This window comes from Solenopsis invicta, chromosome 1 (assembly GCF_016802725.1).
Source record: "Solenopsis invicta isolate M01_SB chromosome 1, UNIL_Sinv_3.0, whole genome shotgun sequence".
Taxonomy (NCBI): Eukaryota; Metazoa; Arthropoda; class Insecta; order Hymenoptera; family Formicidae; genus Solenopsis; species Solenopsis invicta.
The window spans coordinates 21,974,283-21,998,086 of record NC_052664.1 but is presented as its reverse complement, the minus strand read 5'-3'; the positions used below and the strand labels follow the sequence as shown (position 1 = coordinate 21,998,086).

At 36.9% G+C, this 23,804-nt stretch overlaps 1 protein-coding gene across 1 annotated transcript in view; it reads right to left on the bottom strand.

Annotated features, from left to right (window-relative positions):
• The window catches only part of LOC105203750 (receptor-type guanylate cyclase Gyc76C), an 82,286-nt gene extending 60,878 nt beyond the window's left edge, over positions 1–21,408 (bottom strand). The window contains exon 1 of the mRNA XM_011172638.3: positions 21,220–21,408. The gene's annotated coding sequence lies outside the window, so the exon portion shown is untranslated. The remainder of the gene's footprint in view (positions 1–21,219) is intronic.
• Between the last annotated feature and the right edge of the window lie 2,396 nt (positions 21,409–23,804).

Genomic DNA, 23,804 nt, shown 5'->3' with positions numbered 1-23,804 from the left:
GCTTCTTACCCCGGTGCTTATTTTAACGCCGAAGGGGAGATGTAACAAAGTGCATTCACGAAAGTGACCGCATCGGCGCGTTCGCCGAATGTGTTTGCGGCTGACGCAAAATATAGCGTGCCTTTATCTCTTCTTCCTTTTTCCTTATCTGGTTATATTCAGGTGATAACGTCCGCAATGTCGTATCAATGGTCGCTTTCCAAATTTATTGGCTCTTTCCTGTTCGCGACTTCGTTTTACATCGTTTTTTAAGTCGTCGGGAACGGTGGGATTAGACGACGACGCGCCGACGACTTTTCTCGAAAGTCTCTTTGTACGCCGACGGAGACGTCTGTGTCGACAGACTGCCATTAGGACCAGTAAGTATATCTTTCTGCAATTCAGATGCAACGTAATCCCCGCGAATCGAGTTGACTTTTTAACGTTTTACCGTGCGGTTTGACCAACTTCAGCGAATTTCGGTAACACGTTCACAAAGTTCGCCCAACGTTATACCTAATCCCCAGACTCGACGGCTCCGCAAACATTAACTCTGCATTAATGTAATGTAATTATGGCTCGTTAATGTAATTATGACTTAGCAGTAACACAAAATTACATGTACGACTGACCATGCTCGTATTAAAAATATGAGATATATACTATAGTATTTTATAATTTATATATTTGTCTCTGATTTTTTGGATAATGCATCACTAAATGTCTGCAGCAACTTTAAATATTTGTCTGCTTCTTTTTTTTGCATTTCACCTTAAAAAGATAATTATTTAGACTTTTATTCAGACTTTTTGTACCGAATCAAATATTTTATGCCAAATTTCCGCTCTTGTATCTACGTTCACAACTATATTATTTTATTTAAGTTACACATTCGGCAGTTTATAGAACTAAACAAATATATTCGATACAAAAAGAACGGTTTTGCTAAAGAATTTAAAATTTACTTGTATACAGATCTAAAAATAATTTTATTAGGCTAAAAAAATAATTGTGTACACAGAGAAAAAGTTGCGCGGAAAGGGAAATTTTTGTTAAAATACAAATCTAAAAATAATTATGTTAAATCATTGAAAAAAAGTAGCATTAGTCGTTAAAGCTAGTTACTAGAAAGTCAAAATTTTTTGGAACAGTATCATCATGCTGGAACAACGTGTTAATTTAATAGTCCAACATAAAATTATTTTCTGATCTAGCTAAATTTTCAGATACCACAATAAATTGTTCTTTCCGTGTTAACTAAATTTTTAAATAAAAATTTAAATTAAAGAATAAACTTCAGTTTAAACATTTATATATCTAACTTGAACACACCAATATTTGAACTGAAAAATTTAATCAAGTTAACAACTTTTTTCTCTAGTGCAAAATATTCAAGCTGGTTGCTAGAATGTCGAATTTTTTTGTAGCATTGCTCATCTCGAACCTCTTTCATAATTATTTTGACGGTTTAACAAAATTTTTATTTAGCTAAATTTTTACAAAATCCTTTTTTACATGTGCAAATTTTCTCTGATTATGCACCTCGTAGAAAATTGTACCACCTGTTGAATTAAAAGTGAAGGCAAACATAAGAAATATGTTTGCTATCACTTTTAATTCAACAGGTGGTACATGATGTCCAGCGATATCTGGCTGGCCATTTCAAGGATATTTCCAAGAAATTCCAGGATAAAAATCCTTGTTTTTCCAAGTCGATTAATTTTCATTATGTCTTTTTTCTTATTTTTTAAATCTTTCACAAGTTTATCGCGTTTTTTTTTTAGTCTTCAGTAACACGTAATTCTTTCGCTTTGTTCTTTTTCTTTTGCCATCGCTTCTTATACCAGGTATATGCATTGCGAACAAAATGGATGATAGATTGGATTTCTTTTAGAATGAAAAAAAAAAAAAAATAACAAAAATTCTAGATTAGTCCTAAAATTTCAGGATTTTTTCCAGTTTTCCGGAATACATTTAAATTTCAGGATAATTCCAGAGTCCAAGAAAATCCAAGGATCGCTAAATACCATGTATATAGCACGAATAAAATACGAACAATATTAAATACTTAAACAATAAATTGGATTATATAAAACGCGACTAATAACACATAGTGAACTGTGAACTGCGTCTCAAGTAAGCGAATATAGCTCGTCATTCATACTTCTAGGAATGATCAATCGCTCGCGAATCGAGAGTAAAGGCGCTGCCGCATTACTCGCGGAGTTTGTCATCGCTCATTGAGGCGAACAAACTGGGAGACGACGGATCGCCGCGCCGGCAACAATCCCCGCGCGAACGTTCAATTACGTACAGCCGTTTCGCCGATGTAGCAAGAAATTCTATATCCGTCGGAATCTCCATCGTCAAGGCGCACGTTATCCATTATTATATTACGCCATTGCGTAATCAGCGTTTAAACGCTTTTTATAAGGCTCGCCTCATATTCGCGAGAAGTCAACCCGCGCGCACGTTGCGATCTCGAGAGCTGAGTCTCTCTCTCTCTCTCTCTCTTTCTCTCTGTCTCTCTCTTGGTCAGGTCTCGATCTCGGAGTGGCTCGGCCGATTTCGCAAGTGCTCGGATTCCGCTCGTTGCACTGGCAGACATGCTGGCAGCGGCGGGCCTTCACCGTAGTGGTGCAAATCGGATCGCGTGCGTGAAAGGCAAACCGCATGCGAGCGTGTGCGTGGAGAGCGCGCGAGCGCACGCGCGTACCGGTCGCACAGCGGAATTGTATCGGTGCCAGATGTCGGCTGTGACAGCACCAAACTATGTGCCAAAACGCTCGCGATAGCGCTCCGATTTCGCAATTTCAGTGACCCTCGCGCACCGTATTTTCCCATCCTTACGCAAGTTCGCGCGAAACATCGAGATACATCGCAAATAACTTTGTACTTTGCTTGAATCGCAATGCACAGATTTTTTTTTTTTTATCAGCGGAATTCGATCAAACTTTATTTTCGCGTGGTCTCGCAACGGGGACCAGGTCCCGTTGCGTCGAACAAAGATGCGACACGAGGCAGCCGCATTTTTGGCACTTAATACGGCTAAATATAGAAGCGACGTTCGTTGACATCTTATTAAATCATCGAAAAATGCTTGGGATAAATGCAGATCAACGTTTGTTAATGTAATACAGAATATCGCTAATGAAAGTACCGTGATAAGTTGACTCGATATCTCCTGCAAACTCAAAAAAATATTTTACCGATGTAGATAGATTTGTGGGTGTCACAAGGATTTATCGCTATTTTCTTTTGCACCTGCTAAAATATTGTTCGTCGCATATAGAATTTATAGCGGCAACATTTAGCAACGCCTTCTAGAAAATTCAGACCTCATTGCCAATTATACAGTTAAATATAACAAGTACACGGAAAGAACGATTTTATTACAGCACCCAATTTAGCTGCAAGCAGATCAGAAAATAATTTTATGTTGGGCCATCAAAATAATTATGTAGAATACTCAAGCATATGATAATTGCTTCAAACGTTCTAGCAATCCAGTTAAACATTTGATGTAATTTTTTAAATGGTCCAACATAATCATTTTCAGATCTATATCGCAGCAAAATTCTTCTTTCCATGTACGATTGACCTCAATATGAATAGTGCGGACAAATTTTCTTTCCAAATTTCACGAACAGTTCAGATATAAATTCTGTTTCTTTTTAGATCGATCAAGTACCAAACATACGACATTTGCAAATCATTTATCCACCTTAATTCTTTTGCGGCCGAAAAATCGTAGCTTGCAAGACCATTTTTCTGAGCGCACTAAGTATTTAAATCGTTCTCACGAGTACCGTTTAATTACATTCTTCCTTTCTGAATTTCGTTAAAACAAGCAAGACCGTCGAGAGAGCTCTTATTTCCCGTATACGGTATCTAGACGTGGCATTCATTCGTCAGCGTGCACTCGCATGGTCGAAGGAGCGCCTCGTGACGTTTCATCTCCGCGCGTTTCCCGGCGAGAAAAATCCACACGCCGCGCCGCCGCGCCGCCGCGCCGGTGCGATCCGCGGCGAAGAGCCCGGGCCTCGGGAGAGTGAGGACGACGGGCTCGTCCGCTGCCCGGAAAACTGGTTCTAACGGAGTTTTATACCGAACGAACGTACGGTGGACCAGTTCTGCCACCGTCAATGAAGCGCACTGTACGTGTCGCGCAAATGCACCGCGTTTGAGAAGGGGTCTCGGGGCACGCACCAGTCGAGAGCGAAGAGCCAGTCATTGGCCGGATGGCCAATCGCGTCACGAACCGAGAGGAGACGATCGCTGATCACGGTTTGCCGTATAGTCGGTCGGAATATATGATTGTATCGCTCTCTCTCTCTCTCTCTCTCCTTCCGTTTCCGTTACTATATGACTAGTTGGTATCCCCCCTCCCTTTTTCTGTTTTTCTCTGCGGCCACTTAGTGTTGTTAAACATTACTGGAGAGATAAGGGATTCGTTGAATATTCAAGTATGTCAGAACAAAAAGTAATAAAAATAAAACTCAAAATAATAAAAATAAAGTAATGAGAATGAAACAAAAAATAATTTGTGTGTAAAATTTTATAAATTTAATGTTATATATTTTGTAATAATGTATATAAATAATATATGTGTGTATAAATATACATATATGCAGGGTTGGGTGATAATTAGTTAAAAAATCAAATAATAAAGTTAAAAAACTAACAGCTTTTTACTTATCTTAGTTAATTTTTAATGATTTAACTTTTAACTTCAACTAATTATTTTTGAAACGCATAAACTTTAATTTATTAATTCTTTCTCTAAATTAAAAATTTAACAAGTAATTAAAGTGCAGAAATAGGCTCTATAGAATTCAATTAAAATGTACAGTGATCATGTCACGTTTCGGTCTACGTTTATTTCTGAATAATTACATGTTTTTATACACAAGAACAACTAGTGCCGGCTGTACATTTTAATTAAAAATTTATTTATACAAAAGAAATTATAAAAGAAAAAAACCATGTCGACATAAAAAACAATATTTCTTTATTATTTTATATAAATTTAATTTACAATTAACATATTAAATTTAATGATCTATAATTATTTTGAGTAATCTAGCTTTAAAAAAGATTACAAATTTCTAATTTAATATAAATAACATTTTTCCAAATTAACTTGTAATTTAACTTAATTTAATCTTAATATAACTTTTAGTTGAGTTGATTTTTTTGTTTACCTAATCTTTAATATAACTGAATAATTTCAAAGTCCCTCATTAACTTTAATTTAATTTCAGAAAAAAAAATATTAACTCAACCTTGCATATCTAATATCACACTTCCTACTTTCCCTTTGTATTTTTACTTTTTGTTACTTAAAAGTATACGTTTATTTCGATTTTATTTCTCATGCATATCCAATCATTTATAATTACAGGTAATAATAAAACAATAGAGATTCTTCATTCTACCGTGCTCTTCGACACGTCATGTCAAAGAGCAAGATACATTTTCAAATAATAATTTCTAGACTTACACATGCGTACGTACACGTGTTTTCGCAATTATCTCCGTGTTTCCTCAACTACATATTCCAAACAGGTCACGCGGTACATTCCGAAATATAAACAAACCGCTTACACGTACGTACATACACACGCCTAATGTAAGAGATCTCACATCGCTCTCCTCTCCGCGAGTCTCTTCGCGCGTATTTCCCTTCCACTCGCATCGGTCCCTCCCCCTTCTTCTATTTCTCTCTCACTCTTTCTTTCCATTGGTCTCTCTTCATCGCAAAGTGCCGTAATATTCTCCTGTCGGAGTTATTTTCGTCGCGCTCACCCGACCAGCTCTCCCGAGGCGGCATTGCACGGGTTGTTCTCTGCGCATTGTCTAAAAGCCCCCTCTTGCTCGCTTGCCGGATCGAGTAACTGGATTTCCAGGCTAGCAAGGCGATCGCGGGACGATCCCTCACGCTTTCCCCAATTCTCGCTTCCGTCGCCAATCTCGCGTCACGTAGTGGGTGATATTGAACAAAAACCCGAAAAGAGACTCTTTACTTAATTATAAGTGAACGATTACTACTTGTCGTTACTAAATCGTGTACTTTAGTAAATTTACCTAAGGATTTAGTCATAAAGAACTACCACTAGTCGATCTACTACTAGTAGATTTATTAAATCGTGTAATGCCCATTTTCACCAATGTAGATTAACTTTGATCTCAGTTTAACTTACTCCTTATCTTTTTCCAATTCTTAGAACTAAAGAAAGATAAAGAGTAAGTTAAACTGAGATCAAAGTTAATCTGCGTTGGTGGAAATAGGCATAAATCGTTCAGATCTGATAGTCTCTTCTAGGATTTAATTTTATAATTTTATTAAAATTATTCGGGATGGGAAGATCTCATAAATGCTTATTAGCATAAATATCATTAAATTATCAATTTAATATTGTGATGTCTGTGATTCAATTTAATTAAGAACTGCGGCCAAAAGTAACGGCGTGCAATTCGAAGAACTAAAAAAAGTAGATATAGAAAATTACATACGCTGAGAGAAAAAAAATGACAAAAAAAATTTTAATATTTATTTGAATACTTACAATGAAATATTTGCCGAATGTAAATAAATATTCATTTAGTATAAGAATCACTAATTTAACAATCAATTTTTTTATTGAGTGAATATATTTGCAAATATTTATTAAAATTTCTTTTTAGTAATTTTTTTCTCAGTGTACGAAATATTATTGAGCATTAAAATCCCTTTTTAATTGTGTTATACACCTTACGGTTTTAAATATATATATTAATTATTGTTTAACAAAAATACTTGTGCAACGCACAAGAATATACGATTATATTATTGATATTATAAATAATATGATTTAAGCAATTTGTGTAGTTTTTGTAATATAGAATAGAAATTTAGCGGATAAATTTTAAATTCGAGAAAATCATGTTTATGCACTTTTACCCACTGACATCTTGCGAAACATATGCGTCTGTCTCTTCGATGTCTCTTTTCGTTTTTCACGTATGTATTTTTGACTGTCTTGTTGTCTCGATTAACATCCAAGGCTACTCCTTTTTATTCAAACAAGCGAGACACCGTCAGGTTCATCTTCACGCGGCTAGAAACGTGATGTATTATGAGAAGAACGAATCGTATAACGCGATTTCAAAACATAATTTTGAAATCTGAATTATGTATTAAAAGAAATGCAACATCTTAATTCAAATTTGAATAATGAATTCGAATATACATGTTGGTGATTATTTAAATTCTTTAGTCTTGTGTCTTTAGCATTACAATTTGTGATTGTAAACTTCTATTATCACCAATTGTTTCCATTTTACAGTGCTGTAAAAGGAAGATGTAACCGTTGCGACGGAGATCAGATCGAGTTACATCATTTTTATGACTAAAAAAAATGGGGTTTACTTTGGGGTAGAATTGGGAAAGTGTCGGCAGGAAAATTCCAAGTTTAATGGCGAGAACTTAAAAGTCCGTACGCGCGAAAATACCTTTCACATCCGTAAAGTGTAACTGCTCGTGACCTACGTCTCATATGCAACATCGATTGCAGCGACCATAAACGATCAGTGAAAATGCGCAACACTCACGATGGAAAAACCTGCCATGAAAAAAATAAAAATAAATAAAAAACGGCGATATCTCACGGCGTTTTATATTCTCTCGTATCTCATCGATCCCACGGACGGACAGTGGGTAATTATGTAATTATAACGTAAATCAGAAAAGAGAAAGAATATTTATTACCGATAAAGCATATATTCATTCGATACTCCTGATCACACGGAGGGTGGATCATACGAAAAGCGTAGAAAATACTAAAAAATAAAAAAAAGGAATAAAAAGAATTCGTTTAAAACTCGTTAACATCTATATTACAAAATTTTATATCGATATTAAATCCAATTATGTATATATAACATTCTTGACAAAGTAAAAATAAAGTATGAATATACACTGAGAAAAGAATTTTCTTAAAACAAGTAAATGCATTTTTCTTTTTTACAAGAATAATCGAGAAATCGCTGAAGCTAAATAATTATTACTTTAATGATGATTAAATAGAATAAAATGAATAAAGTACTAAAGTAGTAGAAAATCCATCATTTTTATTAGCACATACATAATACATAAGAATATAAACTACAGTTTTAAATTATAAACCTAAAGAGAACGAAAATTTCTTAGACAGCATTAGAAAATATATATTTCATAATTTTCAAAAGCGCGCTTCGATTATGCGAATTAAAACATTTATTAATTTGAAAATATATCACTGAGCCACACAAAACCAAATTGTCATTTCTTTTTTATAACATTTATTTTATCACTGTTTTAGTATGTATATTCTTTTCAGACCATATGCTAATAAAAACGATGAATGTCCTTCTACTTCTCTGTATGTGTATTACATCTGGTATATCCAGAAGTCACTCCGGTTTGTAAAGAAACGGAGAGAGTTAAATCTGCAGCTCTTTAATCGGTGACCTGAATGAAAGGAACATCATGATCAGCCGAGACACCCGTATTCGTAATCACGCTCACGGTAAGTACATCGTCAAGTGCGCATGAGTGGCACTCGTTACTTAATGCTTGCTTATATGGCATTATTCACTCGTCAGTCATTATTCAACCGCCCTTACGATTATTACGTAGGGCGGCAGCTTTGAGCCTACGAAGCATCGGGCAAGGTTCAATACGTTATTATATTTTTTTTTGCTCACAAAATGTGGCGAGTAATTCGTTTGAATATTTACTTGGATTTATTTCTGATATCACTTATTCATTTATTCGCGGCACAGAAAGATTATGCAAATGTAAATCTCATCAATCTAATTGTTTATTAATCATTTCTGCGAAAATATTTATGCACGAGCAAACATTTTTAATAACCGATTGAGATGTTATTTTTCGCAATAAATTATCACAATTTTTTAAGAAAGAAAGACTTTTTATTGGCATCATTGTCACCACATTAGATGTTTAATAGCATCATTTATTACTAAATTGTTTATTACTCTAATAACGCGATTGAATTACTATTTCTTGTTCAACTCATAACTACGTTTCAAAATCAAAAATTTATTCGCGCAGTTTGGTAAACTCAAAAAAATATATATAAAATTACACAAGAAATATCAGCACTCAAATCTGACTATGACTGGCTATTAGGATTCCCCCCGATTGTTTCACAAATTTTTTGTGTCCGTGCGATTTTATCGTTCCGGCGCGGCACACTCGCAACGGATGTAAATGCCAGAAAAGTTAGATGCAAATAAGCTCTGACGTAGAAAAAAAAAACCTGTTGTTTCGGCACGCGTTCACGTGACACAAACGCGTCGTTATGACGTTGGATATACATATCGTAGAAATGTCGACTACGAACGCTAAACGTCGATAATTTTGCGTAACGCGTAACGATAAAGAAGGAGGTGTTATGAATAACGTGAATAATGCGGCTACCCTTATTATCTTCGTTATTAGAAGACGAATTCTAACAGTTGCTTATGGAATTATTCGTTTAGTAGCCCGCCGTTTTTAGTGGCGCTAATGTACCAATAGCTGACAATTGTCATATTTTTACTTTTAATTCTACTTCAAAACTTTGTCAAGGTGCATTTTAGCACTTAATTACACATATTTTCTCATTAGTTTTAAAGTGAAGCGTATCACGCGAATGTATGTATACTCGAGTGTTTCTCTGCTATTTAACTTTTTATTCGGCTGTACACACTTCGAGTCATGCAGAATTAAACAATAACATGGGATTTTGTTAATATGGCTTTTTAAGCAAAATTTTCATATCGAAATATTTCTTCGATAATCATCAATCGTCACACTCTATAGGGCTGTGTTCAAAGACATTAGATACTTTATGCTTGTTAAACAAAAATAAAATATCTCTAATATCTATGAACGCTAGAACATTTAAAATGAGGAAAATTCTAAATCACAATTAAAAATATATAAATTTTGTAACAAAATATTGTGTTCTTTTAAGTTACACTAAATCTTTAAATTTATTTTTAGGCTAACCATATTATTATCATCACTTTTCTTTCTGCATCGACTATGCAGCAGTGCGTCACATTTTCATAAATCCTAAATGATAAATATTTCATCGTTTTAAGTCTGGAATCTATTAAACTTTGACGAATATAATCGGTCAAGTTTCAATATAAAATATTAATTACTAATAAAAGTATTTAATAAAATGGAAATAGATGCCATATTATCCCCCCTCTTCTTTACTATTGTATTTTAAAAATGCTATCAAAATCCTATTTTTTTATTTCTTTCTTTCATAGCACATTTTTAAAATAACTCACTACTGATATACTTTAACGCTGCACGCGTAAGGGAATAAAGATATATTTGTCCATTCCACATACGTGCGCTACGTTCGGTGAATAAATTTCGTCTTCAAAGCTGGCGCCCGACTCACCAATGCACAGTCCAAACATTCCGACATGCGCGCTGTACATAATACTAAAAAAAAAAGAAAAGAAAAAGATACGACTTCTACGAATTCTTTCGGTTGTCCACGCAAATCTGTGAATCCGAATTTTCGTGCGTGTCACGCACGTAATTCAAAAGTCGATAAGTGTTATTATAGCGCTATTAGCAGGTTTAAAATTTTGCTATTATACTGCTTACAAAAATACTACAATCATGCATGACTTATTCGAGTTGAAATTTCGATTTGACAGGCGAACACTTTTGCACTAAAAGAAAAATCATTTTTAAATTGATGAAATTGTTTCTTTAACCTGCTTCTTTTTTAGGTTGAAATAAAAATAATACCTTTAAAAAAAAATAAAAATTTATTTAATTTCAAGAAATGTCATTATTAGCTTTTTAAAATAAATAGTTTGTTCAAATTATTTGTTTAATTTAAATAAATGATTTTTTAATTCAGTGAAAACACTGACAGAAGTGTAAGAAATAATTTAGTTGTTCTGGTTTTAAATATATATTTCTTTCATTTTTAAGAAAATATTTGCGTTGCACAATCTATTTGTTTAATTTCAATAAGAGAAACAAGCAAAAAATTTCTTCAAACGAAAGAAACTTGTGTTTAACCGTATAGCAGTGCAAAAATTTTTTCATTCAAATATTTTTGGATTCGAAGAAAATTTTCTCTGAATGTGTTTACATCGCTTTATTGTTCACACGTTGAGGTTGAGAAGCACTGTTTGTGGTCATGCGATATGCGCATGATTTATCCCGCTCGACACAGATATTTGTAATAATTGAGGACTGGAATATATTCGCTAAATTTCTCTGATACCGGTGAATAACGTTATTAGTAGTCCGTTCGGAGTTATACTCGCAACATTTACCATGAGTAAAATTTAATTCTTTTAAAATAGAATTTCTTGAAGAGAGCGAGTGAACGAGCGAAAGAAACTGTAGAATTGTAGAAAGAATCTTTATATCTTTTTTCTTCCTGCGAAATTTCTTTTGTTCGTCAGAAGTCTGAAAAATGCATAAAATACCGCAATTTCGCAACGCGTACGTAATCTAAATCTTTTAAAAAGAAATTTAGAAAGTGAGCTGACGAAAAGTTATACAATGAATCTCTGCATACTTTGGTTGTAAAAAAGATCGACGCGAGATTTCTTAAAGATTCGACTCCTGTGATCAGCTCGAATTAATTCGAAGGTATAAAACTTATCATATTTTCACTTAGAGAAATATCAATCAAACGTTTAGTTGAATAGTAACCAAATGAATTTCGTACTTACTGGTGCCACAAACTTAATCACATTTAACAAACCGTTTGGTTATGGTTAAAACAAGCACACATTTAATAATTATAATTATAAAATTCAGTTGATCACTGTTCAATTAAACGTTCGATCTACTTCACCGAATATTTCTCTCAGTGATGTTTACATAATATTAGCGGATAGTAGGATCAGTAGAGCGAGAGGCGCTGTTTTGCCGATTACGGGATCACGCGATCAAGATAATACGGGAGAGGCGCGTGATTTTATTCCAGTTGAATATTAAACCATCGAGAATCGTATCTGAAGAATTTAATTTGCACAGACTAGCGTAATTCGACTCTGAATGAGCACACCAGCGGATTCCGTACTTCGTTGGTGGCTGCATGGGAATAACACAGGTTAATCGGATAATTTCAACGTTCGGGCTACGCATGCGGCTAATTATGGCCGTTAACCATTTAACTTGATTGATTAATTAGAAAGCACGTTTTTTTTCTCGGTCATGCGTCATGCTCGGTGAGATTGATCGCCGCTTGCGCGTTTTCAACTCCGCACAACTGATTACATTGTTACGTATAGATCTTATTTATAACAAAGTCCTGTAGGTTTGTGTACATACAATTTCTGCGCGACTAAAAAATCGCCTAGTGACCTAACATCGCTAATATTCAATAAAATTGATAAAATAACTTGTCACACGCTTACACCGTGTACATTCGTATTTAAATTGATTTATCGAGATGAGGGAAGGACAGAGATGCTTGTAAGCATCAAAAGTTATTAAATTGATTCCTAGCAAATTAAATTTTCGTGACATTACATTTCTGGATTCTTCTTAAAAAAAAAAAAGTTGTGTTTTAAGTTCGGCAAGTACGCGGCGCGCAGTTTGAGGAATTTTGTAAATGTTTGTAAATTCGCAGAAAATTATTGATCAATAAGATCGAGCTTTCGACCAGAGTGGGCGGTCTCATTATTCAAATGTGTTAAATTGAAATGAAAATTTTCCGTGCCTTCATTTAAGAGTAATAAAAAAGAAATCTATATATAAGAAATGTACGCCTTGACTGGAATGCCCGAAGAGAACGCTATTGTCGCGAGGTATACGTTACGAAAATTCCGGAATACTTGTCGTGACTGAATTTCACACCTTCCTGAAATACGTGCCCTCCTCTCGTTGATGTTTTCATCGCTGTCACATTTCGTATCACGCCGAAATCGCTGACGAAAGAGGAAAGAGTCGCCGCACGGCGCGCGCGCAAATAAAGCATGCGCGAACACGAGACGTGTGTTTACCGCAATAAAAATCGACGATATAATCGCCGCGATCGAGGCAATCGGTCTGGTTAAACAACCTTCCGCCATTCTCGCATATTCGCCATTCCCCTCTGCCGAGGACGGTTTTTTAAAAATAGTACACAACAGAAAACTATTGTCTGACCGACGCCACGACCGGCGGAGAATATTTATCGTAGCAACCTTTGATCCGCGTCGCGAGAGCAAAATTGATTTCCTCGACTCGCGCTCGTTTTCTCGGTAAACCAGAATTTTCATCTCGCTCAGGAGCTACGAGCAGGATCGTTCTAAGAGGAAAAAAAAATTCGCGAACTCGCGGGTAAACTCACTGACGGTGTACCTTGCGTCGGCCAGATGACTCGAATTAAGAGTATATGGATTGTGTGTCGAAATATTACAAAGAATATAAAAATTTCATAAAATTTTCTAGTATTACGTTTGAGTATCCATGTGAAACTTGAACACAATTCGCTTATTGGTTTAAGAGAGTTATTTAAGTTATTGCTTACTCTGGATTCTTATATAAAGTTGCATTTTGTAGTACTTATACTTATTTGCAAATTTGATGGGAAAGTTGACATTGCCAATTAATTAAAACTTTTACATATATGTACCAATAAAACTCTAATAAACATTCGCGCAAAAATTCATTTAGATCCATTTAATCGGTTAAAAATTATTGATTTGAAACTGCAGCGGAATATAGTAATTTCGCAGCAAACACCATTATAAATCAAAGTTTTCATTGTTTTCTTCTTTGCAGCTAGTTTCAGGACCAAAATTCGGGCATTCACAACCGAAACTTTGTGTTGTTGATTAGGAAAAAAAAAAATGAATAAATCTAGAGAAGCCTTCAGTTTTCGAACGATAACTTTCGTTCGTATTGCGTAACAGTAACCAAAACATCTTTAACACGCGAAAGATTGAAACAATCTAGGAATTGATTAGCCGGACGTGGAGGTAATAGCAGTCACGACGGTATATATTTGTCGTAATCCTAGGGTACGTAGCGCGCGACTAAATGAAGCGGCTAAAGCCTCAACGTATCCCACGCGAATAGCGAAGACGGTGACTGAAAACGGGGAATAAACAGACGCGCGTTTATAATCGCAGTCGGGTGTAAATAACAGGCGGCGGGGACACAATACGCGAGGTTTATCGCACGGCGCGTATTAATGAGTTTGTTTTCAAGCGCGACACTAGCCGGGCATCGCCGGGCATCGCCGGGCCCGCCGATTCGACCCTTTCTTTTTATTCATTTATTTCTTTTTTTCTTCTTGCGACGTCCGTTACGCGCGCAGGAATTTATTAACGTACACGGAAGAATTTATGCGCGGTCGTTTCGCTGGCGAGTGGCGATGCGACGGACGCGGTGCGCAGCGCGCTGTCGCCCGTTGCCGCCGTTTGCGAGAAGCGTACGGACGTTAATGAAGTTCCGCGGTGTTTCCTTCAATGCGCGTCCCTCTTCCTTGCTCCCTCCTTTTTGCGAAAAATAAGGCTGTGACTCACACGGAGATCAGCATAACCGACTGCGTATGCGTGTCGCGACCACGTGTATATGGTTCCGAGAAAAGTCGATCCTTCGCAAGTCCGTCCGTGGCCGCGGCGGAAAACAAAGAGCGTGGCGGTATCTGTACCTCGAAGCGCATGTGAAGGAGGCAATTCGCGCTTCTATATGTACATCGCTCATTTACTATAGAATTGACACTTTTAAATTACTTGGAAAAAAAAAAAGAAATTGATGAGAATTCAATACGCTGAATAAAGAATTACTTGCGAATGATATATTTATCTCTTTACAATCAGCTAATTAGCTAATACATCAAAAACTCGAAGTAAAAACATCACAAAATTTGAATAATTCAAAACTGAAAAGTTTTGATTTTTTTTTAGTCCGGCATTTTAATGTCCTATTTCCACCAAGATTAACTTGGATCACGGTTTAATTTACTCTAAATCCTTTTCTAGTTTTGAAAATTAGAAAAAGATGAAAAGTAAATTAAAGTGACGTGAAGTTAATCCGCATTGGTTGTTGGAAATGAACGTAAGTCCGGCAAATATGCGGAACTTGTAAATATGTACATATAAACTCATTTATTATTTAAAATTATTATTGAGCACTGAGATCCGCTTTCGACCATCATGGCCAATTTCTTAATTTAAATGTGTTGATACACTTTGCGGTCGTAGTAGGATAACGATTATTTCGTTTTTACATTTTTTTCGTTGCAGCAAATGAGCAATACATAATCAATACATTCGGATATTTTTTACACGATTCGCAGTTACGATTTTTTTTTAACATGTTTTATTCACAGTTATACGATTTTTTTAACACGTTTTATTCGCAGTTACACGATTTTTTTAACATGTTTTATTCACATTTTTTTGCACGTTTTTTTTCATACGATAAATAAAAAAATCAATATTTTTAAATATTTGGTTTACTCTCCTCAACACATTAACTTTTATTTAATAATTGTTTTCAGTGAATGCATTTCTATATTTTAAATTGCTTTTTATATAGTTTACTTTAACACGAGTTTTATACTTTCCTGCAAATCAATTTTTAAACAACTTTTTTTGTACTATTTTTTGCACAGTTACACATTTATCGTGTAAAGAAAAGAGACCCAAGTGTATACAAAGACTCTGGACACTTTGCAAGAAGCGAGATACTTTGTGCAGAAAGTCAACGTACAAAGGTTCGCGCAAACGGTATGTCGAGGGTGTCTCGAAAAGCCCGCACATTCCTCATTATCCTTATTCGGATACTTCGATCGTGTTAAGTTACAGATTCGTCAGCCCGTTTTTATATCATTCTTGCGCACAGTTCGGCCTGCTGTTCTACGCTACGCGAGGAAATCCCGTTACGATTTGAAGATTAAAAAAAAAAAGCTATCGAAGCTCTGCGACAAGAAACGTTGATAAATAAAATTTATAAAGAGCCGCGCAAAACTGAAAGAACGAAAAATATATGTACGAAATGTGCAGGCATTAAAATAAAGTTCAAGTGCAATCTAATTTTTTGCCCGATCATCATCGCAATCTTAATCAAGAGCGATTAGTTCGATTGAGCAACAAAGTGTCATTTAATCGGAGACGGAACGTTGACCGTGTTCTCAATACCTAATTGTTGCAACTAAACAGACGGCTCGGATTGTTTCTCATAAGCTTCAACATCGCGCATGAATCACGTGATTAGACAACTCTCATCCTGCTCCCTACCTCTTCTGCCCCGCTGTCCCGCGGACGCGGATGTTATACGTGGTAATATCTCTCTCTCCCATACAACAAACTTTGAATTGAGCTTATTGTACTGGAAGGTCATTATACTACGACATCTAGCTGTTTGAATGCTGGCGAACAATACTATATAGGGTGTTAAAGAAAGAGCGCTCGATATGCGGACAAGTGTTCATTGAATTGAAGAACAAAAAGGTGCTTAATTAATTGTTAAACTTAAGATTTAAAAATTAATCTTACTAGAGTTAGATACTTACTGGAGTACTTGTGACTTATAGGAAAAATTTACGAATTTTTTCTCAACGTATAAGTATCTTGCTAGTTTTTATTCAGCACATGCCGTGCGTAAACAAATGATTATCTTATCATCGTGCTTCGGTATGTAAATATCGTGTATTATTAAGCAGTATTTAAAACAGGCTCTTAATGAAAAATGAATAGGATGTCTGGTGAATCGTCTGGTCGCCCCTGTTCCCTTTCCCCCTTCACATCTACCATCTTTAATTCATTGTAAACTCTAATTGTCATAAAAAATGATGTATAAGAGGTATAACGAGTAGCGAATGTCTACAGAGTAGCACAGATAAAGTCAAAAATTTCCGACAGAGTTATGCGACAAAAATAATGAAATGTGAGAATGGAAGGCACTTGGAATATCTTTTAAACGTCAAAGTCAAAAATTTGATAAGATAACTTATTGTTTATACACCTTTGTTTATGTGTGTAATAAATAGAAATGAGTCATCTACATTTTATGTATACAGGGTGTCTGATAATTATTAACAATACTCCTGCCCGTCGCAAAACGATGTTTGATAATTATTAAGAACTCGTAGCTAGAGAGAGGTGCATAATCCTAACATTTCGATTACTTCTTTCTTATACTTATGGAGCGTTGTATTAACAATTATCATTTTACGATTTTCACTATCTCTTTCTCTCTCTAATAGGTCCTTCATACATATTAAAAATGTTATGAAATTCAATATGTGTTTTTAAGTTAAACATTATACGTGTATGTAAATTTAAAATACATTAAATTTAACGTATTTGTAACTAAAATCTATCAAAGCATGTGCATAAAATTTAGTGCATTTTTTTACAACATTAATGCCTATTTCCACCAACGCAGATTAACTTTCATCTCAGTTCAACTTACTCTTTATCTTTCTTTAGTTCTAATAATTGGAAAAAGATAAGAAGTAAGTTAAACTGAGATCAAAGTTAATCTACATTGGTAGAAATGGGCATAAATGTTTTTAATGTACCTGCTTGAAGGTTACTTCCGTTACGTTACATGAAATTCTGCTGCCCATTTTTATCAGTGCACGACTGAAGAGCGAGACCTCAAGTTGTGATCTTACGATTACTTATTGATAATTTGATTGTAGTGTCGTCACCACCCTCCATTTGATGCATGCTCATGAATGCTCCATCGTGACTGTCTTGGCAATGGTACTCTCGGTGGTTTACTACTACCTCCCTTACTACTACCTCCCGAGAGGTGATGATAAATTAAAAATCTAAAGCCGGGTACACATCTACGAAGGAACATTCGAGTTCGCGGTCAGATTCGGTGGTCACTGTATGTAGTAATTCCCGATTTTTACCGCTTGTACCATACTCGTACATAAAAAGAAAGAGAAATTTTTTGGCTAATATTCAGATAGGCAACAATTAGAATTGTGCGTTTGGAGATAAATTGTTACACAATAATTCGTAACCTTTATAACTTATTATTAATTTTCAAGTTCTCTCCTCAGTTCACTCCATTGTACTATGCAATTGTTAAAAAGTCAACGAAATCGGCATAATGCTCTTATGAATATGATTACGATGCGATTACGGTAGAAAATCCAGTGAGCGGAATATCTAAAATCGACAATTTTAAGATATTTTGCAGAACCCTTAAAGATTGCTTAAAGTTGTCTTGTGAGTCGATCTTGGACAATATTGCTGTCTTGGAAGGCTATGATGGAAAGCTAACAATAGCGAATACATCGCGCACGAACTATTTTTGATGTAGCGCCTCACGAGGGAATTGACCGAACGGGAATTGACCGAACGACGCGAATCGAATGTTCTATTCGTATTCGCTTCGGCGTACATACACATCCACCAAATGATAACAATGAACGCTTGTGTTTGCTGTTCGTTCGTTAAGTGTGTATACTCAGCTTAATGTTCTGGATGGATTTGAACCCGGATCTTTGGCACAGAGTACAGACGCGCGACTCTTATGCCACGATCATCACACCGAAGTTTCATTTTCACAATAGGTGGCAAGAAATTAATTGATAAAGATCTGCGGACAAGCGTGTGTTCGCGACAAGAGACAGTCCAGCTGTACAGTTTTTGTTATATAGATGAGCGAGTGGAAGAAACGCTCTGTAAACAACAATATTCAATTCGCGCGTAGCTATGTTATTTATAAAGCGTTCTTCTCATTGTCTCGCAATCGCGCGCTATAAAACCGCGCTAAAAAAAATGGTCTCCTGACGTCAATTCACGTGGACGCACGGTCGTGGGATTTTTTTTTGTGATCGCTCGGTATTTACAAATGACTTTAAACAAAGATCAAAAAAGATCAAAGACAAAATTAAATTTTTGTACAGTTAAAGAAGTAATGGATGCATATATTTGAAACACCAAAGTGCCTAAATGTTTTCAGTTCAAAGCAAAAAATTCGTAAAAGTGCATTTAAAATGATCCTCCGAACCGAAATACCTTATCAAAGAAAATTATTTGCAATTATAAACTTATCTAAATAGCTGGTAATTTATACCGAAGAAGCACTTTTGCTTTTTCTAATATTATAAATAACGTGTATGCGAGAGTTACTGTATGTAAATTGAAATATACATATGTATTACGGCGATTGAAAAAAGAAGCAATGTCGTTTCCCAGTTTTTCCTTAATATTTAAATAGCGCTATATTTATTCTCTGAACCAAGACGAGTTTTTATCAGACACGTTTTTGCCAACATCAATGTCACGCGGCAGCCTGCATGTTGACACGTGCGATTCTACCCGCGTCCTTTTCGCGAGCTTAGAAAAATACGACGTTATTCGGTATTCCGTGCACAAACCAAAGGAAATATTTAAAATAGAAAAAAAAAAAAATGCAAGACACTCCAACAACCCGTTCCCGAATGTTTACATAAGTACCTCGCCGAGTTCTCGCGTAGATCTCCGCAATATTATCGTAGCGTTACGGAAGCACGTGCAAACGTTAAAATAAACAAATGTAAGCCCAGCACGCGTACAACACGCTTCCTCGCGTGTTCGCGGCATACATATGAATAATATAGGTCGCCCACGCGATTACGTCGCGATATTTGTGTCTTGACTCTAGGCGCGATATTGCGCCCGAAACCGCGATATCGCGTTCTCCGTTACAGTGCCTTACACGATCAACAATTCCGTCAATATCAACAAATGCTGACAACACTATTGATCGTGTACGATTAATACTGACGGACTGATGTAGAATATTGACAGTGATCCAAACTCGATTCTCGAGCGTCGGTATCGTCGCAGTGGTAGGGATGATATTGATACTCTTTAAATCTCGTAGAGCGAAAAATTGCACAGGCTCAATTTTCATTCTACGCGAGTGAACTTTTACTCTTGTTACAATGACAAATCAGCCGAAAAATTAACAGGCTCAATTTTCATCGCACGGGAATTAGGTTTTTACTCTTGTTACAGCGACAAGTCACTCGAGAAATTGCACAGGCTCAATTTTCACTCTACAGAAGCGAATTTTTTATTCTTCTTAGAGTGACAAGTCGCTCGAAAAATTAACAAGCTCAATTTTCACTCTACGGGAGCGAGTTTTTACTTTTTATTAAAGTGACAAATCACTCGAAAAATTGCAAACTCAAATTTCACTCTTTCAGAGTAACGTTTCACTCTACGAGACTTTGGAGAGCGGTAATACTGGCCGTGAGAAGAGGACGTGTCAGTATTTTCATCAGCACAGTTCCACATCTTTACGTAATCGCAGAAGTGATCTTGGGTTGTAAAATATTGTCGCGCACCATCGATACTATCGATTCAATTATTACTGATCGTGTATTAAGGTTCCCGTTAGCCACTGCTAAATAGCGCCAAGCAACCGACCGGGGCCCCGCGAAACGCTCTCGCGGAAGATTTCGGTGTTTATTTCCCGTTTCTTCCCCCCCGATGGCTCCAATTAAAAGAATCTCACGCGATAAGATAAGTCGAGTACGCGTTTCCGATATTGAAATAGGAACGGTCCGCGCGCTTATCGTTCCGTCCGAGTCGTCGTGTGAAGGGGGTCGAAAAAGCGCCTATCGCGAGAGAATTTTAGCGGCTTGCGCCCCGATCGCGGACCGAGCGAGCGCCTCGCACGCTCGCCGTCGGGATTCGATTCGATTCGATTCGCGTTTCCGTCGCGGGACGGTCGGATCGTAAAGCGTTGTCTACAATGCAGTTGTTACGACGTTACGCCTCTGCGACGGACCAATCAAAGAAGAAAAAAATCATATATTAACATCGTAACGACTGTTTGTAGACGACGCTTAAAAGGGGGCCGAAATATATCGACAGGACGAGGAGGGCATCGCGATCCCGCAGCGCGCGGCGGCAGCAGCGCGATGCACCGACGAACGGCGAGACGCGCTACACGCCGCAGTGACACGCGCGCGAGGGAATATTCCTCTCGAGAATTTCCGCATATCTGCGGCTGGCGTTCGTCCAATCGGCGACGGTCTTTCGCGCTCGCGTCCGAGAACGCGAACTTCCCTCGCGTTTGTACAACACGCAGCGAGCGTTCCTGCGCGCGTCGCTTTGGACTCGCGCGATTCGGCGAGAAAGAGACGGCGTAGTATGACAAGCGAGAGCGACAGAGAAAGAGAGAAAGAGAGAAAGAGAGAGAGAGAACAAGGTGGCGACGAAAATCGTGGCGAGGAAAGGTTTTTGCGTGGTATATGTCTTTACCTGCGACTCGTGGCCGTGTCCAGCATGGTAATCCAATCCCGCGTGGTTGAACGGGGCGGGCTGGCGGGCAGCGGGGGTGGGGGGAGGGGAAGAGAGAGAAGACTATCTCAACATCCCCGATTCTCAGGTGATTCTCGATGTTGTTGGATTCCCGGTGAAAAAGTCGAACAACTTCCGGACTTTTCCGACACTGTCCCTCTCCCCTTTCGCCGAGCGGGGTCTCGCGAAACCGCGGCGGGACCGATCGAGGGACGAAAATTAAATTCACACCACTGCTACGGTAATCGCCGGCCACAATCCGAGGGGCGCGCGCGTGCGCGCGCGCGCGCAAAGTGGACAACGCGGAAGACGCTCGGAGCTGGCGCGAAAGGCCGACGGGAGAGCAAACAACGGCAGCCAGCGGCGTCGGGAGGAGAGGGAGCGCGAGAGTGCGTCTCTCGCGCCTTTTCCGTTTTCCAGATCCGCGGAACTCGCTCGCGAGACGCGCGCCTGCGATCGCGTGTCGCTCCGCGACGCTCCGGTGGCCTCGGGAATACGCGAGGGCCGATAAACCGATCGCGATCGACTGATCGACGATGACAACGTGCAGCGAGCGATCGGCTGCCACAGTTTTCCTCCTGTCGTTATTAGTTTAACTCGAATTCTCTATGCTGACGCGCGCGCGCGCGCGTGCTCTCTCCTTCTCTCTCTCTCTCTCTCTCTCTCGCCACGGTTCTCGATTCGACTCGATCGCTCGGCACTCGAATCACTCCCGCGCGACACAACCGCACGTAAGCAAGGGCCGCAACATACTGAGCAAACACATGATTCCGGCGAGGCCTAGTGTTGATATTCGCTGCGCAGAGGGCGCCACCGCGACGGTGCCGCGGATCGGTGTCGCGATTCGCGATCGCCGAGCCGTTCGCCGTTCGTAACGAAGCCACACTCTGGGGGGAGACACTTGGGGATCAAAAACGATAATTAAAAATAAAGAAACGATCGTCTGCAGGCGCGCGACGCGCTTCGAAAAGTGATCTGTTGCGATCGCGACCGATCGCGAGCTTCGCTTTCTCGAACGCGCGTTAATTAATTAATTGCCCAGCAAACGAATTGAAATGAATAGAAATAAATTCATTTCGGCATTTTCGAATTCGCGCTTCAGATTTTTCGAACCCACTTGTATTAAAAAATAATATAATGGCTGAAGTTCCGTAAGCGCATGATGCGTATAATGTATCCCTATAAGCATACAATATTCCTAGAATATAATAAGAATATTATTAAAAATTAAAATAATATTACTATCAATATTCCAAAAGAAATTATTCAATATTTTTAAATATTTTTTAATATTGAAAATGTTGTGGTTATATGTTTTTATATAATATTCGTAGTATATTACTTCAATATCCAGTGATGTTTTACGAATATTATTGCGGTCAGAAATTAATATAAATTATTATGCATGAAGCTATTTTATTCATAAACTTTATAATTATTATTATTACATTAAAAAATTATGATTTCTCGGTAATCTATAATATTGAAATAAATAATTATTTACTTTTTTGTAATAATATTATCAAGAGTGGATATATAATTTTTATTAATATTTTTATTAATATTTCAGGAATATTATTTAATATTAAATAATATTACGCACTTAGGGATCATTTTACCTTTGTGTACCGTTAGTAATTAACAGGGATGAAATGATACATCATTACAATCGGAACTCGACTAATATGGATAAGATTATATCAAGATTCAAGGTGATAAATATTTAGCTCATTTCGCATTTCAATTCATTTAAATACAGAAGTAATGGGAACATGAATTCATCCGAATTCAAAATTAATAGTTTATTTTGTATTTTATCTGAATCCAAAAATAATATAACGGGAACATGAAACTATCTAAGTTCCATATGTAATTTATATGAATTGCAAATTTTAATTGATTTAAATTTATTTTCGTTTGCTGAACAATCACATTCTTGAGCTTAACAAAAATAAAATTCAAACTGTGTTGATATGTAATCACGTGCTGCAAAAACTCGATCTACGATAAACTATTTCGAACGGGCGCATGAGAAGCAAGAAAAATTGATTGCTTATTTATTAATCAGCCGAGACTGCTGAAATACTTTTAGTATTTCGTAATCGCAGATATCGACGTAATCGCAGATGTCGGCGCGGCATCAGAATAATTTTTTTTAATCTCGCAACATTTTTATGCAAATACAAAATGCGTGAACAGGTCCGAGAATAGCTTGGTCCGATTTATTATCTGTAATTGTTATTAATTAATAGAATTTGAAGATTAATAAAAATTTATGTTTCGTATTGATTAATAGAATGTTAGTTGTTATAAAAAAATACTATTAAAAAAAGGACTCTTGAAAAAATTATTGGAAACTCAATAAATTTTTAATAATAGAAATTATTGGATGCGAATAGTTCCCAATAATATTTTTTTTTAAATAAGGAGAACCATGTGCACAATCGAGGAATATCAGATATTAAGAACTAGAATTTTAGAATCAGATTTCTCAATTAACTGTATAGATGGATAATAAATTACGTTATGTCTTGCACGATACATTT